We start from the raw sequence: 24035 nt of genomic DNA on the forward strand, positions 1-24035 counted from the left end.
GCACCAGCTTGGTATGCCATGGCAGTGACAGAAATGGCAGGAGAGGACAGATGAGCTGCCAGAGTGACGGGTATAACTTGCACACACAGTGGAGCAAGTGGCAGCTAAAAAAGCAGCAAATTTAAAAGAGAAAAAGCCTTAATCATTAAGACAGTCAAAAATGAGAGTGGACAGAGCGCTGGCGTTTGCGCAATCCTGAGCTGGCAGGAGATGGACAGGACGAAGCGTCGAGGCATCCCCCGTCCCTGACTTGTCTGCTTCTATCAGGAGAGAGTGGTGTCCGATCCTTGTTGTGGCAGCGCAGCTCTGGCTCCTTCCCCGAGGCACGTGCGCCAAGCAAAATGCCTTCGGGTGCCACTCTCTGGCGCACGTGCCAGGGGTTGCCTACCTTTGATATAAGCTATAACACATCCTACCTTATGCCCCTACCCACAGATGCCAGTTCCTTCAACATAGTTGATGCCTACCCCAACAACCTGCTGTCTGGATTGCTCTGAGGTGGTGAAGATGATGTTGACAACTAGGCGCTTGCTCTGTAAATGAAGGCAGATTTCACTTCCCTCTCCATCCGCTCCCCGCTCCTGCAGGCAGATGTCAAACCAACCAGCCACCCCCCTTCCGGATCAGGGCGGGTGCTGGCATGCACGGCAGCAGGCCACACACACAGCATCTGGCTGCAGATATTCATCTTCAAGTCCACTGATTCCCCCCACGTGATTAATGGCGTTACACTTGATGGGGAATGGAACGAGTAATGATTTGTCATTCACGGCAAAGTGCTGCTATTTCATCTGCTAGCATCCCGCGATTGCTGGCTGTTCACTATATGCACCAATTTATGGTCTGTCTCCAGACTAATGAGGCTGCACTTAAGAGGCAAGGTGGGGTTTTGTTTTTGAGTCCCACCAGCTGAGGTTTTGATTGTTGATTAATGTCCACCTGTGCATCTGATTTGAAAATGTCTTCACTTGATATCTGGAACTGCATGGTAACGGGCAAAACAGACAACTGCTTTTCAGAACTGAACGGAGCAAAGGTCCATTGCTTTCAATTGGGGCAATATGGTGACATGGACAATCTTCATAGTGAGTGTTGCAGCAAATCTCACGAGCAATAGAGCACCAGAGGAGACAACCGGGGGGGCCTGCGGCAGCTACCAGGTGCTAGCTCCAATGGGACTACAGTCAAATCTGGGGGGTTGAAAGGGCAGGGCGGGGGCTTCCAACAGCTCACTAGCTCTTCATGTCCTTCCCTTTGCAAAGAGAGTTTGGAGCCCAATGTAGGGGATGTCCTGGGACCTGCTGAAGCCAAGAGACCTTCTGAACAAGGCAGAGGAGCCTGAAGGAGGTCGGTGCCCTGCACCTGTTGACTTTCATTCAGAGGCCTTCATCTATCTCAGCCCAAAACTTAATTTGTTTGAAAACCTAGTGCATGCAAACACTGACGTGACACTCCAAAACAAACACATTTACATTTTATAAACCTATTTAATTTAATGAGGATTAACCCCCACGGGATGTATAGACACCCCAAGTCGGCAAACGGAGGTTGAGGAGTAGGAAGGGATTCAAGGAGGGGAAGACTGTTCTCAAAGACTGTCAGCTCGGCTTATAGCCAGGAACATCGCTGCCTGGAAATAGCAGGCCTTGGGGTCTCCCCCGTCTCCCGTGGGCATGCAGGAAAGCAGCTGAGGTGTTCTGTAAATCATGTTGCTATTTATCCCTTGTTGGCTCTCTGGGGGCGCAAATCGAACCAGCCAATATTTAGCCCCGAATTCCAGTTAGATGTACATGCATTCAAGGGACAGGACTGCAGCTGGCAAATACAGTTGGGAGCTGAGGAGAGATGCAGATGCCCATCGTCTTCCACTAGATTATAGACGGATACGTCCTCTTTGGCATCTTGCTGCCTCTCTGGATTTCCATTTCTCTGCTTCCGTTGCCCTTCCAGCCTAGAGGGTGCACAGCCTGAAGAATAGTCCAGATGTGCTGAGCGTGTATGCACCCCCAGCACACCCCTGGCACACCTCTGACACGACCCCCACAAAACGTAGATCACCCAAAAGCAGCTTGACACACCACTGACATGCCCCCAGCACATTCCCAACACACCTCTGACACGCGGCCCCCAAAAATACTAGCTTGCCCAGAACACACATGACATGAGACAGACCCCCGGCATTCTTCTAACACCCCTTCCACAAAAAAGTAAGTCACTCAGAAACACACTTCTAACACACCTTCCACAAAAAAGTAAGTCACTCAGAAACACACTCACACACCCCCAACACAGTCCCGGCATGCCCCCAACACACCTCTACATGCCCCCCACAAAAACCAACTCCCAGCAACACCATGACACAGCCCCAACACAACCCTGGCACACCCCTGACACACTTCTGACACACTGCCTGCAAAAAATCACTCAGAAATACCCTGACACGCTCCCAGCATGGCCCTGACACCTCTGACATGCCCCCACAAAAACTAGTTTGCACAGAAATAAATGGGCACACCCCAGACATGCCCCCAACGTGCCCCAATACACCTCTGACACTCCCCGCTCCACAAAAACAAGTATGCTCAAAAATAACCTGACACCACCCCAACATCCCTGGCTCCCCCGGTACTCCCCTGACACACCTCTGACATGCCTCCCACAAAAACTAGGTCACCTAGAAAGCCCCCAAAGCCCCCAGCACACCCCTGACACACCTCTGACACACCCTGCCAAAAACCAGGTTGCCCAGAAATACCCTGGCACACCCCTGACACACCTCTGACACCCCCCACCAAAACTAGATTGCCCAGAAATACCCTAACACCACCCTGACATGCCCCTGGCACACCCCTGACACACCTCTGACCCCCCTCCACCCCCAAATGGGCTCACCAAGCAATGCCTGTACACACCCCATCACCGACACTTCATCTGTCTCCATCGTGTGCATCAAGGCTGAGCTGTAGAAGGCCCCAGAGAAGGGAAACCAGCGTAGCTTTCTCCGGCGCTGAAATCCCTGCCAGCTTCGTCCCTGAAGAGTAACTCTCCCACCCTATGAATTTAGTGTAAATACATTTGTGTGCCGTTTCTTTCCTTGCTTGTTCTCTCTTTAAAAACCCTGGAGCAAATTAGCCGGCTGGCGGGGGGTGGGGTCGGAGGTGGCCTGCGGAGGCCTGCTGGCTGGCTGCCTGGACACCAGTGCATTGCTAACCAGCAGGGTGCTAATGGCTATTAATATCTTCAGAGGCAGTGCTAAAAGGCCAGTAATGTAATTACCATTTATTTGTAGCGCTAACTGGCCCCTGAGTCCGAGCTGCCACACGACACATGTTTGGGGAGAAGGGAGAGGCGGGGAGGTGCCCGAGTCTGGCAGAGCCACCTGTGTGCTCCCCGGCTCCAGGGGTTGCGCAGGGAACGCGGCATCCTCTGAGCTTGTGCTGCTTCGTCTGATACCGCCGAGAAGGTGAAGCAGAAAGCTATCACAGGGCAAGGCAAGGGGCTTCTCTGCGTGTAAACGCTGGGCTTGAGAGCGTTTTGGAGCCCAGCGAACCCCCGGAGATGCCAGCTGATGGCTGTTGAACTGTTTCCGTACTGGTCCGGTTTACTGGCTGGTGCGGAGGACTTAGGAGCTGCCCCGAGGAGGGGAGGCTGCAGGGGAAGGGGCTCTGCACTGCAGGGCCAGGCAGGGAATGGAGATGGGAAAGATGGAGAGAACCAGCCATGAGCGCAGGGGAAGGGGGCAAAGGGCAGAAACAAGGTGTGCTAATTGGACCGGGCAGCACAGAGTCTCAAGGGCATGCCCCAGCCCTCCGGTAGGGAGGAAGAGCCAGACCCGGCCTTTCCTCCAAGGGTATTGTAGCTCCCCTAGGCTCTGGGTTGGTACCCTTTATATCCCCTCTTTGGAAGAGAGCAGAAAGCAGCTTTGTCTGCTGGGACAGATGAGACAGGAGACCAGAAGAGCCAATGCATGAATCCGCCAGCCTTGCTCCGGCAATTCTGTGCAGACAGTGTCTTCGTTAGCAAATTTGCTCTGGAGCTTTGGGCACCGGGAAACGCTCCTGCCAGCTCCGACCGAGCCCCACTGAATGAGGAATGCAGTGGGAGATGTCTTTGGCGTACGGGTGATGGGCTGCCAAGCACGCACTTGCCTTGCTACCCTTTGGATGGTAAGTGAGCCTCCTTCTCCCTAGAACAGCCCTCTGCTATTAATTAAGGGACACCTGAGGAAGGTGCTCACAACACTGAGCCCAGGTGCAAGCAATTGTTTCCACTCTTTGCTTCATCGGGGCTTCTCCACCCACCTCACCCCACCAGCACGAACGCTCCCCAGCCTGGGGTCACCTGGAGAAGGCACCCACAGCCACGCACGCAGCCTCCTGCCATCGGCGCGGCAGAGCAAGTGCTACGCTCCTGTCCGCGTGCTGGCAGGATGGCACGTTAAAATAGAACTGTTACATGCACGAAGGGATTTCAGCTATGGATGGGATGGTGGGAAATAGATTAACAGTGTTTTTTCCCCCCTGGTACCGGCTTGACTGGCAGCTTGGGTAAAGAAGAACCCATTCTAAATGCTCCCAGGGGTCTACAAAGGAACTCATTACATCTAGACTGCCAGTAGCCAGCAGTTCTGCTTTGTGAGCTGTGAAACTAATGTTTATCCACTACTCAGTTAGACTCAGCGCCATTAAGGAGCTCAGGGTATTAAACAGGAGGAATGAGAAGTATATTACCCAGTGCCTTGTATAAACCGAGCCTCCATTAGGGGCATGGGAATGGCACCCCTTTCACTCCAGCTGGAGTGTAGCTGAGAAGCCAACAGGCTTGGGCAGGAGGGAGAGGATTTTGGCTGGTGATTTGTTTTCCCTTCTGCTGCTGGGTGCTGGATAACGGGCCGTGCCGATACCGGGCCCTCCCGCGATTGCCGACAGCCTGGTGCTGCTCGCCTCTGCGAAGCCCAGCCTCCACGAGCGCAGGGCGGCTTGGAGAGGTCCGAGCATGGAGCACCTGGTCCCTCCCCACGGGCTGGTTTCACAAAAGCTGCCGTATGTTTTGCTGTTGGGTGCCCAGCTCGAGATGTGCCAGGAGCCTGATTTGCACAGGGCTCGGGGCCTGGCATCTTTAGAAAACCCAGCCCTTCTCGAGGCCCGCAGGCAGGCACCTCGGCCGCTCTCAGCCTCCAAATCCCTGCAGCAGGACCGAGGGGAACAGTCTGGCGCAGGGCCCGGGCTGCGTGCGAGCTCCTGCAGCAAGGGAGGAGGTGAGAGCGCTCGCCTTCCTTCCCTGGTTTATCTGTATTTATTCTTTGTTTCTGACAAAGCCGCGCAGCCCTGGCTGCCAACCTGGCCTTCAGCTCAAGGCAGCCACAGGCTGCTTCGCGCGCAAGTTGCCATGTACTCAAGCCGCAGCTCCCTGATCCCTTGTAATCTCATTTTTTTTCCCCCCTGCTTCCAGCTGTCTTTGTCTCTCCCTCCCTCCAGCAACCTCAGGGACGGCCGCGCTGCCGCACACCTACTAGAGACGGGGGGAAATCAAAGCAGCTCCCCAATATGCAGACCACCCCGCAAAGGAGCTTTGGAGGGGGTGAGGAGGTCCTGCATGGTCTCCGGGGTCCTGGGCTGGTCTCTGCTCAAAGCTATGGCTCAGGGCAGCTGTGTTTTGGGTTGGAGGGATAGAGGACCCCTGGGCAGGACTGAACCAGGGTGCTGGGCAGGTGGGAGGTGAATCGCCAAGACCCTGCAAGGAGGGAGGAAGCTGGTGCTGGCCTGGCAGCTGCCAGGGAGAGGGCAAAGCTTGCTTCAGGTGCAAAGGCTCCGGCTGGGATTCGGGATGGACTGATGAGTGGCACCCCAGGCTGGCACACAGTCGTAGTCGTAGGCAGCTTGCCATCAGCTTGCTCCGTGGGTCTGTCGGCAGCAGTCTGGCAAGGACAAGGAGGAGAAACCTGCCCCTTGGCTCAGCAGGTAGAGGCTCCCATGGCTGCAGGTGGCACCCGATGCTGTGGGGAGGCAGAATGAAACCTGGCCCCAGCCTTGGGCCCTGCTCGCCCGGATGACGTGCCGTGTATCCTCGGAGAGCGGGAGGGAGATGGAAGGTGAGAACCGGCCGTGGGTTGCTTGTTTATTTATTTATTTTTGCAATCGATGATGCCCCAAAATGTTGACTCTGTAAATTTGTTCAAGAGGGAGCTCGGCAAACACAGACGCTTCAGGATTTGAGCAGCCTGCTGAGTTTACAGAAGGACCGAACATGCAAGACACGGCAAACAATATGGAGGAGAAACAAGCAACCCTGAGCTGGGAGATTACAGCCACGTCATTCAGCATCCAGCCCCGTGGCAGGGACCTGCAGCAGCAGAAAAGAGGGCAGCGGGCATCACGGGCAGGCGCACACACCTCTCCCTCGAGACTGGTAGAGGATGGAGGTGCTGGGAGGGGCTCCCAGGGCTGCCACTGCCTCCCTGCACGACGTCGGACACCTGGCACATGCCCCATTTACAAAATGAGGCAAATAGGCCTTTCCATCGGGTGAAACCTTCAGCCTCTGGATTATAGACATCGTAGGGGCACGGTGGCAGAGAGGAGCAGGTGGGAGTCACAACCCAAATGCTTCAGAGAGATTTAGTAAAGCGTTTGGTGGGCCATGGGGTGCCCAGACCCGTGGGCTGTAGTTTGTGCACCCTTGGGGGAAGGCCTCCTATGGTAGATCCAGTGGCCGGACTGCCAGGCTTGAATTGGATCCTACCCACGAGCCTGGAGGGGTCCAAAGTGGCCAGACATGAAGCTACCCACATTGCTTTGGGGGCTACTGGCATGGATCTGCCTTAACCATGCGAGCCCCATGCACTCCCCAGGCTCCTACAGGCCTCTGCCACTATCAGTGCAGACCATAAGTAGCAAAGACATTGGAATCTGGGCTTAGACAGGGCAGCAAGCCCATAAGATGCTTCACACAGCTCTTGCAAATGTGGCCAGGCAGGTACTCTGTGCTGCATGTAACAATCTCCCCTTTGGTCCACGTGAGCGTGTGTTTTGTGTGCATGCGCCCCGCCTGGCTCGCGTGCAGTGGCTCCCCGGACAGGGCAGCTGGGTGGAGGAGGTGGGTTTAAGGCATCTTTAAATCAGCAATAAATCTCAGCCCCCTCTACTGGAGGCCTGCAATGGCAGCAGCAGCCGCCGGCTTGCACGGAGAGATGCTCCCCTGTTACCATAGCAGGCGAGCGAGTACAGTATGTGACACCTTCTGAGCAGTTACCAGGGCTGCCGGGAGCTATACAACCAAACGTTTTCTGATCGTCAAATGCTGTCTGTGCAATGCAGCAATTTTGGGGGGGAGAAGATCAGAAGGTGATGTGCTGACAGTCCAGGGATTGGTGGGGTTTCGATTTGCCCTTTTGCAAAGTGCTTTTCTTTCTGTCTTTTGACCCAGTGTTTCAGCATTGCATGGGGTGCAAGGTTGCATTTCAGCGTTGCATGGGGTGCAAGGTTGCAACTGTGCCCTTGAGAGGACCTGCCTGTGAGAAGGGACCAGAAGAGTGTCCAGCTCTGGCAGGTGGCTTTCATTTTGCTGCCTGGTCTCTACGGGATTTCCTAGTGGGGCATGTTTCTATTTAAAATGACAGCGATGGCTGTTCTTATGCCTTGTTGTATTTTAATCCATTCCTGTTTATTTCTGTAGCATCGGCCATGGGTTAGGAGTGTTTATGGGGAGGTAACAAAACAAAATCCCCAACAAGCTCATAGTTTGAAAATCTATCTGGGATGGCCTTATTCTGCCCCCACTGCACCGCTGCTCTTCTGCTGCCTCCACTCTCAACTTAGGGTCTTGTCCTGATGAGACATGCCCCCCAATTCCTGTGAGTGCTGAAGGCACAGACACGTGTGTGAGCGAGCTGCGGGATCAGGGCTGGCCTCCACCACCCTGCACACCTGAGCCTCGTGTCCCATATTGTCCACGAGATTGGACCTGGGAAACAGGAGGCTAAGAAACAGTGCAGCTGGGCTGCAAAGCTCTGCCTAGCTCTCGTAAGCCCTGTAGTTTTGGTTGGGATGTTTTATCTTTTTAATTTGTTGCATGTCATGCATCGCCTGATTAATTATTTCTTCTCTGCAGGGAGGACGAGGGTTTATAGAGCAATATAGCATCAGTGCCTTTATTCGCCCTGTATGCCCAAAGGAAAGTCAGCAGAGTACTTATGTGATGTTCTGTCGATAATAACGACTCTCAGCACTTGGCCGTTTTGTGGGTCTATCAGAAGCCCTGTATTAAATCGTACATAACTCACAGGCTGAGCACAAAGCGATGCAGAGCGCACGGTCTGATGTGCAAGCTCATTGGCCTATATTCTGGGATCGTCTCCCCGGGTAGCTCCGAGCTTGTGAAGCACTTGTTTGACACCCATCTCTAGTGGAAGGCATTGTAACTTCACAATGCAGCCCACTCTCCCCTCCCCAAACCAAGCAATACAGAAGCTTAATTGCAACCCCCAGTCTGGGATGCAATGAACTGCTTGACACATCCTCCAGCTCCAGGAATCCAGAAGTACTCACAATAAAATTCCCTTTACAGCCACATCTCTCCTTCAGCCGAGTAAGAGCCCTCTCCCTGAAGAAGTGTTCCCATACAGTAAACGATATTAAGACGGTTGTATAACTGATTGGGGAAGGTACTGCAGCAAGACTAACAGCAACGAAATGCATTTGAACATTTCCAGTGCTGAGTAAACCATATGTCTTCATAATGTGATTGTGCCCCAGTCCCACAGGCACCTCCCAGCTCTATTGAACACTGATGGAGTTATTTAGAATCATAAATAATATTATCAAAGAGGGTCCACTGAGTAAACAGAGTCAGTGTATAAATTGTTGGAGTGTGATATTGATTGTTCTTAGCTGACTAATGAATTATTCTGTTTAAGAGCCCACGGAAATAATGTGCAGCGTTTTCAAGGCAAGGGCCCCTTTGAAGGATTTCCCCGAAGTGCTGCGTAGCTTTGTTGTTTCGGCCACTGCAGGCGGCGAGACCGCTCCATCAGCCGACACGCCGGCACAAGCCAGGTGAAGGCGCAGGCAGCGTGCGGCGGGGGGGCTGGGGCAGGCAGGGAGAGCTTTATTAAAGGTGGCGGCTTGTCACGGGTAATTCGTGGAAGGCTTTCCTAACCTTTGATCCTTCCAGCTTCTTCTCTTCTTCCTGGTTTTGTCATCCCCGGCCCCCTCCTTGCCGGCTCTGCTAGGCGTACCACACCGGCACGCATGCAAGGCCCCATGTTCCTGCCGCGATCGTTCTCCCTGAGCTCCCCCTGCTCGAGTGCTTCCTCCGGGGATGGAGGGACTTGGGCAGAGCTGAATGCAGAGGTGCGGTGCTGATGTGCCAACCTGAGCCCTGTTCAGAGAGGAAATGGAAATGTGATTTCAGGGACGCTTCACCTGCTTTAAAGCTAGGCCAGGGCTTTCTGAATCTGCACCAACAAGGTCCCCTCACCATTTGGGTCCCTGCAACATCCCTAATTCACGCTGAGTTTGATGAGGGCTCCCCCCTCTTGCTTTCCCATGATGTCTCCTACTCAGCGCCTGAAGTTTGGGGCAGTTCTCAGGCATGCGCTGCACAGACTCCCCTCCCCAGAAGCAGACGAATCATAGTGTCATAGAAAGTGAGGGTGTAAAGGGACCTCAGGAGGTCACACCTAGTCCAACCCTTGCTCCAAGCAGGACCAGAGGTCACACCTAGTCCAACCCCCCGCTCAAAGCAGGACTGGCCCCAACTCCATCATGACATGAAATGAGCATTCCCTTTTAAAATTGCTTCTCACTTTTTCCGACACCTGCATATAATCCCTCCTGTTAATTTTAGAGTTTTACAATCCCTTTGATGTCAGGCACTCGACGTACTTCCCAGCTAATCTCCCACTGCAGTGACTGGCATCCTGAAGGCACTGGCAGGGGGTGTGGCAGGGAACCAGAAGACAATTCAAGGCATTTCGAGGGAGGGAGGGAGGGAGGGAGGCAATTCTAAAATAAGATGCTCCATAGAAAGAATTCATTTTATTAACCCTGCTCTCTCTCGCTGCCCTGATCCTCCTGCACCTCCCTGCTTTCCGTCAGCCGCGCTGCCCCAGCATCCGTCATTACCGAGCGGGGTCGTGCTACAAGGGAATTCAGAAAGTTCCTGGGAGGAGTGAGAGTGAGCGCTCGCAGAACCAGGGCCCATGTTATTTCACAAACAGATTAAATGTTAAGATAAAATTAACCCCCCACCCAGAGATGTAAGCCTTTCCATGGTTATATCAGCAACTTAGAGATGTAAGCCTTCCCAGAAGAAACCAGGTCCAGCATGAGCTGCTCCAGTACGTAGGTGTGGCATAATTTGACCCTCATGAAATCTGTAATAGCTTGGGATATATTTAAACCCTGAAACATAATGTTTTATATTTAGGTCCAACATCTTTTCCCCCCCCAGAAGCATTTACTCTTATAATCCTTTCCATCATGCATTGTATTCTAGCAACACTCCACCTTCGGTTTGTCTGTAATTTCATGCCAGCTTTATTTTCGTCCTTGTGTGCGATTCTGTACCTCTCCCATTTTGCCTTTTATTTTTTTATTTTTTTTCACAACTACTGGTGACATGACCATTTTCACCTGCAAGCCCCATGAAACTTCGAACCGCTTCTGAAGCAAAGCCTCTTTTGTTTGCAAATGAATCCCTTTGCACTTGAACAATGTACTTGTCTAATTATCTCGCCAAAAAAATTTCACAGAAACGGACCCGTTTGGGGGGCTTTGCTGTAATACCTGAATGTTAAGTTGTTTTGCATTTAATGACAAATAATTTGCACACCTCATATTAAGGTCACGTTGGCATCTTATTTATATTCTATATTAAACTGTCATAAAAAGTTATTTGAGAATTCAAAATGTAAGAAAATTAACAGCATAACTCAGGCTTGCTTTAAACGAAAGGATTTAGGGGCTTTTGCATGAGAAATGAGCATGACAGAAAAAGTACAGTGTGCATGCTTAAAAACCCATAAAAACCCCAGAGACCTGTAGGTGAGGCAGAAATGGTACATTACATCTTGAGAGCACATTAGAGGTTTAAAAAGTGGCTTTGTGTGGAGAATAATTTACTATTATTAAAAAGGTAAATTGCTGGAATAGCACTTTCCTGCCACTGCTCTTTTGCTAGTTAGAGTAGCCAAATTAGCACTGTGCTGTTGTGCTGTTTACGGGGAAAGATTCCCCAGCAGCTGCGTTACATCTCAAAGTGGGATTCTGGGATGCAGCCAAGTGATTAAAGGAGACTTGTTAGCCTTTTACAAGAGCCATTTTCTTCTGGAGTCTTAAAACCTTTACTGCCTCAAGTGGAGCACTTTGGCTACTGATAATTAAAACTGATTTCACTGTAGCATCTGATTTCTTTCAATGCATCATCTTGGTTGCTCATGAGCTGCAGATATCACTTCAGTTTATGAAATGAGGCACGGGACTGTCCTTCACAGCTGTTGTGTGCGGGTCACTTTCCAAGCCCCCTCCAGCAGCTCACTCCCATCAGGTTATCTTGAACACGCTTGAGTCCATGGTTTCTCAGTCCTGCTTTTAAGAAGCCAATTATTTATCTCACTTTTCTCTTTTTCTTAACACGCCAGGCAGGAGCACACCCAAGCATTGGCTTAACTGTAAGCATGAGCTTCAATTCCATTGTAATCAGCAGGACTTACACACATACTTACAGTTTTTCCTGAATAGGATGATACTAATTGATTTCTAAGCACCTGGAGGATAAAATGGTGATAAATAACAGGCAATGTGGATTTGTCAAGAGCAGATCATGCCGAACAAACCTGATTTTCTTCCGTGACAAGGTGATAGGCTTTGTGGATGGGAGGAGAGCAGTAGATGCAATATACCTTGATTTTTCTTTCTTTTTTTTAGCAAGGCTTTTAACACTGTCTCCCAAGACATTCTCGTACATATGTAAGCTGTGAAAATGTGGCCCAGCTGAACCTGCCATCAGGTGGGTGAACAACTACTTTGAATACTTGTTCTCAAAGCGTAGTCCTCAGTGGCTCAGTATCAGACTGGGAGAAGTGAGGGTCCCTGGGGAAATCTCCTGGGTCTGATATATTTACCAGGTTCATTATCTTTCCTAATGACTTGGAGGACAGAACTGAGTTCACACTTAGGACATTTGCAGACAAGGACAAACTGGTTGGGAGAGCTGATACCTCGCCCAGAGGTACAGACAGTCAGAAAGCCCAAGGCTGAATCGATTCAGTCTTTACAAATTAGTCTAAACTGCGCAGATTAAATTGAAACAGAAGTGAACAGACATTTACTTTTGATTCAGGAAATGCAGCCACATGCCTGCACTAGCTCCACCAGAAGCCAGGAGGCACTAGAGCATGGCTCTTTGGCTGTGTATTCGCTTCGTCTTCCTGCTGCCCTGAGGCCTCTGGGATTTGCAGTCCAGGCTCACAGCCGTAGGACTCTGCATGGTTGCTCATCACTTCCTCTTCCTGCTTCCAGGGGCCTCTGGGATTTGTAGTCCACAGTTGCAGTAAGTTTGAATGGGGGAAGGGGTGTTTAACTCCCATCCCTGGCCTCAGACCCACAGCCAGGGCTTGCCTGGGGGTGGGCAGTCCCCCCCCAGTGCAGACTGGGCTGCATCCCCAACTGGGCTTGTGCCCCCACCCCCTTGTCAGCCAGCCCTCACTGCTCCAGCTGGGGAGCAGAGGAGTGGGGCCAGCCCTGCTGTCTGGAGCAGACAGCCCAGGGCCGGAAAGCATGCTGGGATGCTGGGGGACTGTGATTTAACTTGAACCAGGAAGGGGTCTGGGACAGAAGTTTCATAAACCAGTTTGACCCAAATCAGTTAAGTCTGATACTACATTCAGCCAGGTTTATCTTAAACCAGTTTCAGCCATTTTGGAACTGGATTATATGCACTGAGCTTCTGTTCTGTTCCAGGTTTAAACCAGTTTTTGATCACTTAAACCAGTTTATGTGTAACTTCTGTCAGTAGCCAGGAAGTGCCAGACACTACACTTAGGACTGAATAATCAAGGCACAAAAGGAAAATGGGGAATGAGTGGCAAGGCTGCAATACTGCAGAAAAGAGTGCCGGGCTGGTCTTAGTAGACCTCAAGCTGAATATGAGTCAATGGAATAATATTATTGGAAATAAAACTAACAGTGCCATAAGCAAGTTGCAGGAAGTGATTCTTCCCCTGTATTCAGGACTGGTAAACCCTCACCTGAAGATCAATGCCCCAACAGGATCCAAGAAAGATTTTGGAAAGATGTTGAAAGAGTCCAGAGGAGAGCAACACACGTGATTTGAGGTCTTGAAAACACAGTATGTAAAGCCTGGGATTTTGTGGTCTGGAAAAAAAGGAGACGGAGGGGAGATTTGACACTAGCCTGCAAATATAAAACATGGTGTTATAGAGAGGAGGAATATCAATTGCTCTTTGTGCCCGCTGGCGACAGGACAGAGAGTAAAGGGCTTCAGCTGAAACAAGGAAGATTTCGGTCGGATATTAGGATGAACTTACTGTCTAGGAGGGTGGCTAACCACTGAAACAGGTTACCTAGAGGGGTTATGGCACTGGGCGCCTTTAAATGCAGGTTGGACAAATGTTTGTTTGGGGTTGTTGATACAGGGATGTCCCAGCCTTGAGCGGGGTCTGGGTTGAGGGCCTTTTCAGCCCTGTTTTTCTATGCACCGAACTCTCCTGTTCTTTTAAGCTGTTTTATGGAAAAGCAGCCCACACCTCCCTTTTATTTCTGCTCTGGAAAAAAGGGGAACTTGACTTCTTGGGGTAACTAATTTACTTACTTAATGCAAGCTCTAGGGATTTTCTATGCACACCCACATATTCTATGAAGATCTGAGAAATCGGTTCTGCTACCCGAAAAGATTTAACCCTTGGAAGCCCTGTCAAACGGCTGGGAATATTGTGCCGGCGCCGGGAGGGAGCTGGGAAGCATAGGGCAAGAGACTGGCCTATGCTTTACCTGGGCGTGTGCGTAAGGATGGGAAAGGGTTATACCAAAATCGGGATGTCCAGCATAATTCAGACCGTTTAATTAGTGCCCCATGCTTGTTATATTCAATAGTGTTTTCCCCCTCAGGAGAAGTGTACTGGCTCGCATGCATTGCCTGTTATCTTTCAAGTACTCAGAGCAGAATGCTTTTTCAGTAACCTCATCAAAGGATAAGCTAGGATTCAGATAAGCTTTTCAAGGAGGAAGTCAGGGTTATAATTTTCAGAGACTTCTGAATGTCACCTCCAATTTTCAACTCTTCAATTGGAATGCCAGTTTTTGGAAACCACACAGCCTCAGATATTGAAATTGTTGACCTCTGGACTCAGGCCTTCTCAATTCCTGGTCATCTCAAGCCTGGCAGATCCCGGAGTTGAAAGTGCCGGAGATTTCTGACTTTATAATAACGCAGCTTCTCAGAAGTGCAAATTACAGAGGAATTGGTGCTAAACTCCCCATTAACTATAGAGTCCGAGAAATCTTTAGTGGCCCAAATTACCTGTCACTTTCTCTGTAACACGGCATAATTCTGTCGCTTAAAAAAAATGGCCGTAATTTGGAATTTCAGTGAAATTTCTAATTGAATCTGCACCGAGCTCCGCAGGCTTGATGTCCCCCCATTTCAGTTGCAGACCAGAACTCGTTCAGCATCCCAATTACCAGCGCGCTCTCCCCTTTGCATCCTTCAGAGCTCAGCCCGGGCCCGATGTGGGCTGCGCAGGTAATGTTAACCGAGTGCCCTGCCTGCTCGTGCGCTGTTTCTAGTGGCAGCTCATCAGAAGGGGTTCAAGGAGGTCAGGCATTCTCAAAAGTCACTTATAAATATTTAGATCTGGGTAGTCAGAAAACACAGCGCTGTCTCCTCCGCCTTCCATCGCTTATACAAATTTTCAAAACCTGGAGCATTCTTTATAGATTCCTTTGTTACGATTCCCCTGTAGATTCACAGTGAGAACTGTTTCTTGCTTGCCAATAGGCAATGTAAAAGATTAGATAAATGGGTAGATAAATAAGGAGAGAAAACTAGACAGCTAGAGGAGGAAAAAATCAAGGTGGTCAGCAGGCAGGCAGGTCGGGACGGGAAAAAAAAACGGGATGGATGGGTGAATGCACCGGCAGAAATAGAGACGTGCCAGAAACTAGATTCTCTTCAGCACCTGTGGGACTGTGGGAGCCTCCTTGTAGCACTTCATTTTCAGGGGACGCGAGGAAAAGATTTGTTCGGCGCTCAACCAACAGCTTGTTAATGGAGCCAGCAATCTCCTGCTCTGTGTGAGCCGAGGGGCTGCGCAGCTAGCGGTGCGGGGAAGGTGGACACAAGTGATCCCTGGGCGAGTAGAGCCCTGCCCTGCAGAGAGGTCGCTCCCATGGCAATCAGGTCCTTGATTATGCTATTAAAGACAAGCCTGTGCGATCGGCATGTTAAACTGGAGCATAATGAATCAAAGGGAAGATTTGGATCTGGGTTTGATGAATTTTCACTGAGAGAAATGTCACCGTGTTTGTCAGTTAAAGAAAAGGCAAAAGGCATTTTCTAGGGGGGATCTCATGACTCTTATTTGCATGACAGTGGTACGTGGAGGTCCAAGCTGAGTTGCCTTGTGCTAGGCGCTGCACGTATGCCTGGGGGAGTTGGTCCCTACCTTGAAGAGTTTACAGTCTACATGGTCAGGACGTTATCCTCTCCCATTTGCAGATGTAAAACTCAGGCACGGCAAGGAGAAATGATTTATCCAAGTTCACAAGGGGAATCTGTGGCCGTGGACAGATGAAGCTCTTCTACCACTTCCTCCGTGCACAATGCACAGCCCAGCCAACACGAGCCCCCCTCTCTGGTCATGTCTAGGGCATGCTCGCCCTGTCTGGCAGTGCCGCCTGCCAACATGGCATGTGGCTTCCTACATGCTACAGAAGCCGTGTAGCCACGGCCCCCTCAGCAAAGACATCAGGCTAATTGCTTCTACACTGTGCTAATTAGCCCAGCTCCAGAGCACAGAGCCAGGCAGCATGCTGCAGCCTGGTGCTGCTTCCAGGCTAGACGGCCTCCGCCTCTCCCCAGAACGCTCCAGGCGCTGCTCCTTATTCTTGGAGATGCTCCAAGAAGAGCGATTGTTGCTAAATCATCCTTCAAAATTGCATCCTTCAAAAGGAGCCCCTGCATGGCAGAGCCACGGGGCCCTCCGAGCCGTCCTGAAAACCCCCGCTTAACATGGTCCACGTTGGGGAGGGTGCAATGCTTTTCCTTTGCTGCAAGCAATCGCACGCCCCGGCCGAAATGTCTGCCCGGGTGTTCATTGCACAGCCCTGCTATGCCTCTGTCAAACAGGGCGAGGATCTGCATTAAGCCACACAACATATCTATGCGGTAAAATGTTGACAGCATAACAGAGAAGGTCATTTTCCGAGCCAGAAACAAAGCCCAGACATATTGACTCCAATTCCTCCCGCTCTGATCATGAGGCAGGACTCTCTCCCCGGCTTCTTCCCTCCGCTCGGGGAGAGGGAAAAGCATCCTCTTCTCCGTAACTCAGAAACCCCTTTCCCAGGTCTCCTTGGGGGACTCTTAACTCCCTAGGCTAACTCATAAAGAGCAGTAAAAGCTACTAAGAGATTCATCTAAGTTATATTGGACTCTAATTAGAATGATGTAAAAAAGACCGTTTAGCTCGAGATAGGTATAAAACATGGAAAAATCAGAGAACAGCAGGGAATTTTAACATTAAACCCTCCCCCCCCACAAACCACAGGGATATTATGGGCTGGGTAGCTTCTCTTCCAGCTCTCCAGCTCCTTCACTCTGAGATCCTGGGGTGTTAATATTAATTATGATGATTAGCTGAAGGATGATTATGTGCTCAGCCCTGTACAGTGCCCAAGCACCCACTTACAGTCTGGAGACTAAACACAGCGATGGAGAATGCATTCAGAAACCCAGACGTGAGCTAATGCAAGGTTGGAGAAGGTGCACTTAAAGAGGTCTCTAATGCCCTAACACACCCCTGCTTCATGGAGCGGGTGAGGCAAGCAGAGGAGTTTTGGGTAAGGAGAAGTCAGCGTTTTGTCAAATAAGAGGTGACGGAGGAGAGATGCTGATGAGCCACAGAGCTGGGCATGTCATGGCCTGGATGTGCTCAGGGAACTGATGTCTCCTGACAATAAAAATGGTCTGTTTTAGACAAACTGATCAGCAGAACCTTCCCCCCCTCCACCCCGCAAAAAAATCCCTGAAAACCAAAAATTGCTCAAAAATTCTCAGCCAAAAACTGCCCCAAACCTGAAAAACACTGGCCCAAAAGTTGTGGCCTTCCCAGCAAACCCAGGAGCAGAAGCACAGAACCGCTCGTTGCACAAATGCCCCCAGGTTTCTCTTGAAGCCTGTTGCATGCTGCAAAGTGCCTGCACAGGGGAGTAAAGGGGCAGGGGTGCTTTCCCCTGCCCAGGTGGGTGCCATCACCCCCGGGCGGAGCGAGGCAGCCCCAGGACACCCCCCCTCTCTTCCCAGCACGTTCAAGGCCTCCTCCCATGGAGGTCCTGCTTGGGTTTGCTTCTTCTCTTCTCTGATGCCAGTTTTTTCCTCTGCTCAGATTCCTCTGGCTTCGGCGGCGCTGCTTCTGATTCCTCGCAGCAGGAGAGGAAGCTTGTCCCCCGCGAGCCCCTTTGCAAATGTGCTGTCGCTGGAGTTTTTTTCTCTCTGGAAATGGCAATGTAGCTAAGCTGCTTTGTCTGGGAGATATTTTGGCCTCGCGTAAGTGTATAAATCCAGTTCATATACACTTAAAAACTCACTCCTGCCACGGTAAACAGCAGCGCTCCAAGGCCTAATTGCTCTCCCTGGTCTTAACTTGCCATTGATTTCCTATTTTCTGTTCCTTTCCTCTGCTTTCCAAAGTTGTTTTCCTGCTAATGCCACAAACACAGGTGTGTTTAGTTAGTCACTTTTTCGCGGTGGGAAGCTCTCATGTTCCCAGCTGCTTGCGCTTGTGTACAAATAGACATCAAAATTCAATTAGCCCACCCGACTCAGCCGGAGAGGAGGGGTCAGGTTTGGCTGGGGTGGATTTCAGAGGCTCTGACTTATCCATGGACAGCTTGGTGAGTTGGGCCATTGATAATCCCAGCTCTCTTTCCTATCTCCATCATTTTCAAGCTGGTACAAAAGCACGCTGGGCAGTAATCTCCATGTCAGTGAAGCCAGGAGCTCTCTCTGTGGCTTACAAGCGAGATTTGAATGCATTACCCTCAGCACCGAAAGGCTGCCCTGCAACAGCGGTAGTATCAGGGTTGTTGCATCAGCTGTAGCTGTGCATTGCTGCCTTCAACTGGGAGTCACTCGACGAGACTGTGCCCCTGGTGCAGATACATCATGTGTCCTCCAACTTCAACTAGCTCCACGTCTTCTGGCAGTGAGGGAGCTTCACCTGGGTCGCTCCCCCGTGCTGCACCGCTGGGATGCACCAATCCCACCAACTGGGATGCCTTTATAACCGAAAGGGGAAAGAAAATGTCAAAAGAGAATAACCAGAAGCTGGATTTGCCTGTCCTGGGACTTCAGACTCTTGCGGGCCTGGCCGAGGCGCTGACCGCCGACACGGCACGGTACTCTGTGCGCTCCGCTCTCCTGCGGCTCTTTCCCCAAGCATGTTATTTAGCTTCAAAGGGCTAAATCGCAGTTTTGAGCGGGAGGCGCTCTGGGAACAGCGCACGCAAATAGGATCATTACAGGAAAAGCTCCCCGAACGGTTAATGAGGGGATGCGAGCCGCATAAGTAAGCAATGCACAGACACCCCCGCCCTAGCTTTGCTCCTGGGAGAGTCTCTGGATCTGGCACTGCGGTCAAGCCAGGTGATTTGGGCACGCGCCAAAGGAGAAAGGAAAGCCCAAAATAGGAGGGATTATACATCCCAGCTAGCATGAACCCAGCAAGTATCTGGCTTCCCCCTTGTGCTGGGCTCCTCAGAGATGAGCTGTGTCCGATAAAATGGTGGAGAAGGGTGCAGTTTCCCCCTCGGATTAGCAGAAGGTGTTTTATTTTGGCTCTTATGAAGGCAGATGCTGATGGGACTTCTCCAGGGATGCGACAGACCCCCAGCCATCTTCTCTCTCTCTCTCTCTCCTCTTGCAGATGAGTGGCACCAGGCAGAAAACGGGGCCTTTTCAAAGGCATTTTGGACCAAAAAGTGACAAGAAAATGAAATGCTTTGCTCTAAGTTCCCTTGGGAAATGGTGACCTTTCACCAAAAATGGAAACCCCCCCAAACTGCACGTAGTCGGGATTTCTGCATTGCAGGGGGGCGATGAAAATGAATCGCTTGCACTCGCCGCGGGCTCAGCCTCGTGGTCCCTGGCAGGGCGAATCCCATCCGAAAGTGTCCGAGCTGTGCGGGGAGGCTGTGCTGGTGACACTATTTAAGAGAGGGAGAGCGGGGTGAGATGCGCAAATCCCCAAGCGCCTCGGCAAGGCTCAGGAGTGCTGGGAGACAAACAGCTGCTCCATCGTTAGCTACCAGCTGTCCCCTTGGGAGGCGAGTGGAGAGGAGCTTCCCGGCGCAGAGTCCAGCGGCAGAGCAAACGGCAGAGCTGCCGTGCTGGAGAGGAGAGGGTGGGGGAAGACGCCCGGGACCGCGGCTCCTCCTGCCCGCGCCGGGTGGGTGCAGCTCCAATGTAGACCCAGGCGTGTTCAGAGGAGGCCAGCCCAGTTTGCTTCCTGAGCTGGGGGAGACAGCTGCTTATCTGCAGGCCTCCCAGATGGGTGCTGTGCCACGGCGGTGCAGCGTGGGCCCGGCAGGAATGGCTAACTAGGACAGGGAATCCCTTGGAGCCAGGGAGATCTGGCCCCTATACTTGGCATTCGCGCCTGAGCCCCTGCCTGGGTGTGATGGCAGGCGACGTCCGAGTCTAGGAGGGTCCCTGCAACCTCCGACCTAGCCTGGCAGCCCTGTCGGTCAAGCCCACTGCAGGCGTCCAGGCCCGTGCTGCGGCAGGGGAGTGGGAGCAATGAGATTAGCCCCTAGGATCCAGGTGCCCGTGGGACTCCAGGCCACGGAGGGGATGCGCTGCCAGCCAGAAACCTCCCATCCTGCTTTTGCATCTGCTTGCCACCCCAGCGCCACGCTGCAGACACACGGGGACAGAACGCCAGCCCCTTGCAGGGGCACGGCTCCCGGGGCGCTGGCGCAAGCAGCGCGCTTGGGGGAGAAGGCACAAAAGCAGCTCAGCACATTTTTCTCCCTCGTCTCCTTTTTTTTTTCCTCCCCCCAGCTGAATCAATAATTAAGCACATTCTAAGTAGCGCAGTTTTGCTTGAAATTTTCCATTTGGCTCATGCATTAGTTGGAAATGAAATATTTAGAGGACAGAACACAGTGATGAAGCGAGAGCACATTCCTGGCTGTAGATTTTAATTCTTTTCTTTAGTCATGAGGCGCTGCAGCCCATCTCTAGCCCCCCGTGTCGGTGGCTTTCCCCTCGCGGCCCCCTCCCCTTCCCGCGCAAGGAGGGAAGATAATATTGCTCTTTTAAAAAATAATAAAGTCAGATGTGTCTAACAAATCTCAGGGCCCGTGCTCTCATGTTGCAAATGTTCAAAGGAGTCTCCCAGAAGGCTGCGAGAGAGCGGAGTACGCGAGCCGCCCCACGTGCATGCTTTGCTGGTAATTTATTTGCAAGGGGGAAGTGAGAGGAATCCCTGCACTTAAACGACCTGGTCCCTGGTGCTACACCTTCCATCATTTCCCACCCGGAGCATGGCTTTTCCTCACATACACACAGAGCCCAGCCCAGCCCCCTCAGTTTTTCTGTGGTTCGCATTTTCACTTGCTAAATATATTCTGACGTGGGGTTTTTGGGGGTTTTTTTTTTTACCTCTGTCTGTGGCTTCGAGCTGTTTGCAAGAATTGCCTCCCTTGGGAATTTCCTGAATACATTACTGGTGCTAACAGCAAGGCAAGAAGGCGGGGAAAGATCCTTTATCTTAAAAAAACCAAAACAAGTTATTTTGGCACAGGGTTTTGCGGGGACGTGGCAAATGCGATGTCGCCGTGACTGTGACTCCACTGCAAGAAGACACAACCAGCCGTATTAAGGGTGGCTCCTGGAAGTGTGATGCACAAGGGAGGCACTGCGCCGGAGCTGGGCCAAGGGAAACGGCCTGGGGATTCCCAGCTCTGCCCCTGCTCTTCTGCACGTTCCTGGTCAAGTCACTTCACATCCACTTCACAAAGAGGACGGAGCTGGGCTGTTGTCCATGGGGGCAGATGGCAGGACAAGGAGCAATGGGCTCAGGCTGCAGCAAGGCAAGTTGAGGTTGGATATTAGGAAAAACTTTCTCTCTAGGAGGGCGATGAAGCACTGGAACAGGTTACCTAGAGAGGTGGTAGACTCTCCGTCCTTGGTGCTTTTTAAAGACAAAGCCTTGGCTGGGATGATGTAGTTGGGGCTGGTCCTGCTTGGAGCAGGGGTTGGACTAGATGTGACCTCCTGAGCTCCCTTCCACCCTCATTTTCTATGATCTCTGTGCCTCAGTGGCCCTATCTGCAAAGCCGGGAGGATTGAGCTGGCCTCCTTGAAGCTCTTGCAATGGCAGCACCGGGTAAGGAGGAGGTAGCAGCCTTCCCCGTCGCCCATGCTGAAAGCAGTGAGCATTCGAGATGCATGCAAACTGCTGGGCCAAAGAGCAGTTGTGCCTGCAGTATGGGGGGCCTTTTGCAAGCATCCGGGCGGCAGGCTGACAGGTGCATCCCATCTGGAAATCTCTGATGCATTCAGGAGAGAAGCAGGTGCCTTCTTCCCGGACCGCACGCGTCCGCAGTCAAGCAGTTAAATGGTGTTTAGTGAGAAGGGAGGGAAAGGAAGAGAGATGCGTTCTTGACTCTTGTCACCCATCAGCAAATTTTGCACGTGGCTGGCTCCCTTCCAGGTGCTGCTGAACACACGTTTCACTATCAGCTTCACGTCTGATGCTCGTACCAGGGAAAACATTCGACTATGAGCTGGATCAACACAAACTCATTTGTCTTTCATTTTCTCTTCATCGCTTTCAGGCCCTGCTTCCCTTGTATCCGTGACAGTGCTGGGCAGGAAAGGGCTCACCCGCCTCATGAGAACTGGGAAGATTTGGAAAACTTTGGAATAGGGACAAAACCAAAATTGAAATCGCTCAAATTTTCATGAATAAAAAAATTCCCCCCAGAAATAAAAGCCAAATCTCTCAAAATTTCACGAGTCAAAAAAATCCCCCCTCCAAAATAAGATAAATAAAAGCCTTTCACTTGGAAAGTTGCCAAATGCTCCAGTCAGGGTTTGTTTTATTGTATTTGATTGCATTTTTTTAGTAGAAGTTTGCTTGTTTTTAGTTTTTAAATGAAAAGCTGTTGCATGCAGATGTTTCAACCACTGCAGAATTCATTACAAAATTCCTTTTCAACAAAGTGAACCCTTCAGAGCTAAGCATTTTCCAGGGATAGTTTTAGTTGCAATAAATATTTATTGTTTGCTTTTTTTTTTTTTTAAAGGCAGTTTCAGGAAAGACTTTTTGGCCGGCTTTAACCCTCCTTCTGAGCTAATCCTGAGAGCAAGGGAGGCAGAAGCATGAACTGGGGGCCTAGCGGGTTGTATGTGCAGATATTTCATAGGATCATAGAAAATTCAGGTTGGAAGGGATGTCAGGAGGTCACATCTAGTGCAACCCCCTGCTCCAGGCAGGACCAGCCCCAACTGCATCACCCCAGCCAAGGCTTTGTCTACCCGGGTCTTCAACACCTCCAAGGATGGAGACTGCACCACCTCTCTGGGGAGCCTGTTCCAGTGTTTTACTCCCCTCCTCATGAGAAAGCTCTTCGTACTATCTAACCTCAACTTCTGGGATTTGCAGATTCAGATCCTGGCCTCATTATGCACACAGCTTGTAGTAACCCTCCAGGATGTTCGGTCACAGTTGACTTGGACTAAATGTAGAGCAGTGACAAGGGCTGCAAAAAGACACAGCTTGGCAGCCTTATTTGAGGACCTTGATTAGCCACGCTGGAGTAAAACTCCCCGAGCCTTGTCTCCACTACTGCCCGATACTGAGACCGCTTGGTGCAGAGCGCCGCATCCTTCATTGCGGTGAAGACGCAGCCCGAGCGCCTGTTTATCCCCTTCCCAACCCTGGGGACTAGTCACTTCTTCTCTTTGTGCCTGCTCTTCCTTCATGCTAGGGTTTCAGATCGCAGCCAGATTTACATGGGTGTCATAAGACATTTTCTGCTGATAATATTGATCGGGTTGACTGTTCCCACAAGCCGCTTAGTCATTACTTCAGTTCCACAAAGATGTGATTAAAAAAAAAAAAAATCCCTCTGTTTCAGGTGTGAAACAGCTTAAGATAACTAATTATTTGCACAGCTTGCCACTCTAAGCTCCTCGCTATTTTAGATAAATATTTTGTATACGTTTGAACTTGGAAATTAAAGGAAAAGTTGAGCAGTGTTGAGCCAGAATCCAGCTTGGCTGCCGGGCTCTCGCCGTGTTTGAGAAGTCAATCCATTCATCTTCAGCAAATGGGGGAATGCAGAAAATTGATATTTTTTTAATATTTGCTCAGCCTATTGTCTCTTGCTGTGTATTACCAGGAGGAAAGGTTCGTCACAGAAATTTAATCACTGGGTCTTAAGACCTCCTAGGCTAGGCTTGCTTTGGAGTGTGCGGTGCAGAACGTGGGCTGGAAACGTCTCCACTGGGCCCACGTGCCCTCTCGCTCCCAGCCACGCAGATCTGGGTCGTTTCAGTGCACCGACGGCATTTTTCCAGTGAAAGCACCATGAAGTGTAAGTGCTCGAGGGATAGTTGCATTCGTGGGCTGACCCAGAGCCCACTGAAGTCAAAAGGAAGACCCTGCCATGTTGCATCTGGAGACCTTTGCCTGCCCTAAAGCAAGAACGGTTCCCACTTGGCGTGCTAGACCGGCCTCCTGCTTCCCGCTCGCAATAACTGTGATTTCCCAGGTGCAGAACCGC

General features: G+C 51.1%; 1 long non-coding RNA gene across 1 annotated transcript; it reads left to right on the forward strand.

Moving 5' to 3' along the window:
- Positions 1-11824: 11824 nt before the first annotated feature.
- LOC102371498 lies at positions 11825-15898 on the forward strand. Its single transcript, XR_001358576.1, has 4 exons — positions 11825-11857; positions 11928-12009; positions 13233-13350; positions 15739-15898. It is a non-coding gene; the product is annotated as an uncharacterized LOC102371498 (long non-coding RNA).
- The last annotated feature ends 8137 nt before the right edge of the window (positions 15899-24035 follow it).

This window comes from Alligator sinensis, unplaced genomic scaffold, assembly GCF_000455745.1.
Source record: "Alligator sinensis unplaced genomic scaffold, ASM45574v1 scaffold1626_1, whole genome shotgun sequence".
Taxonomy (NCBI): Eukaryota; Metazoa; Chordata; order Crocodylia; family Alligatoridae; genus Alligator; species Alligator sinensis.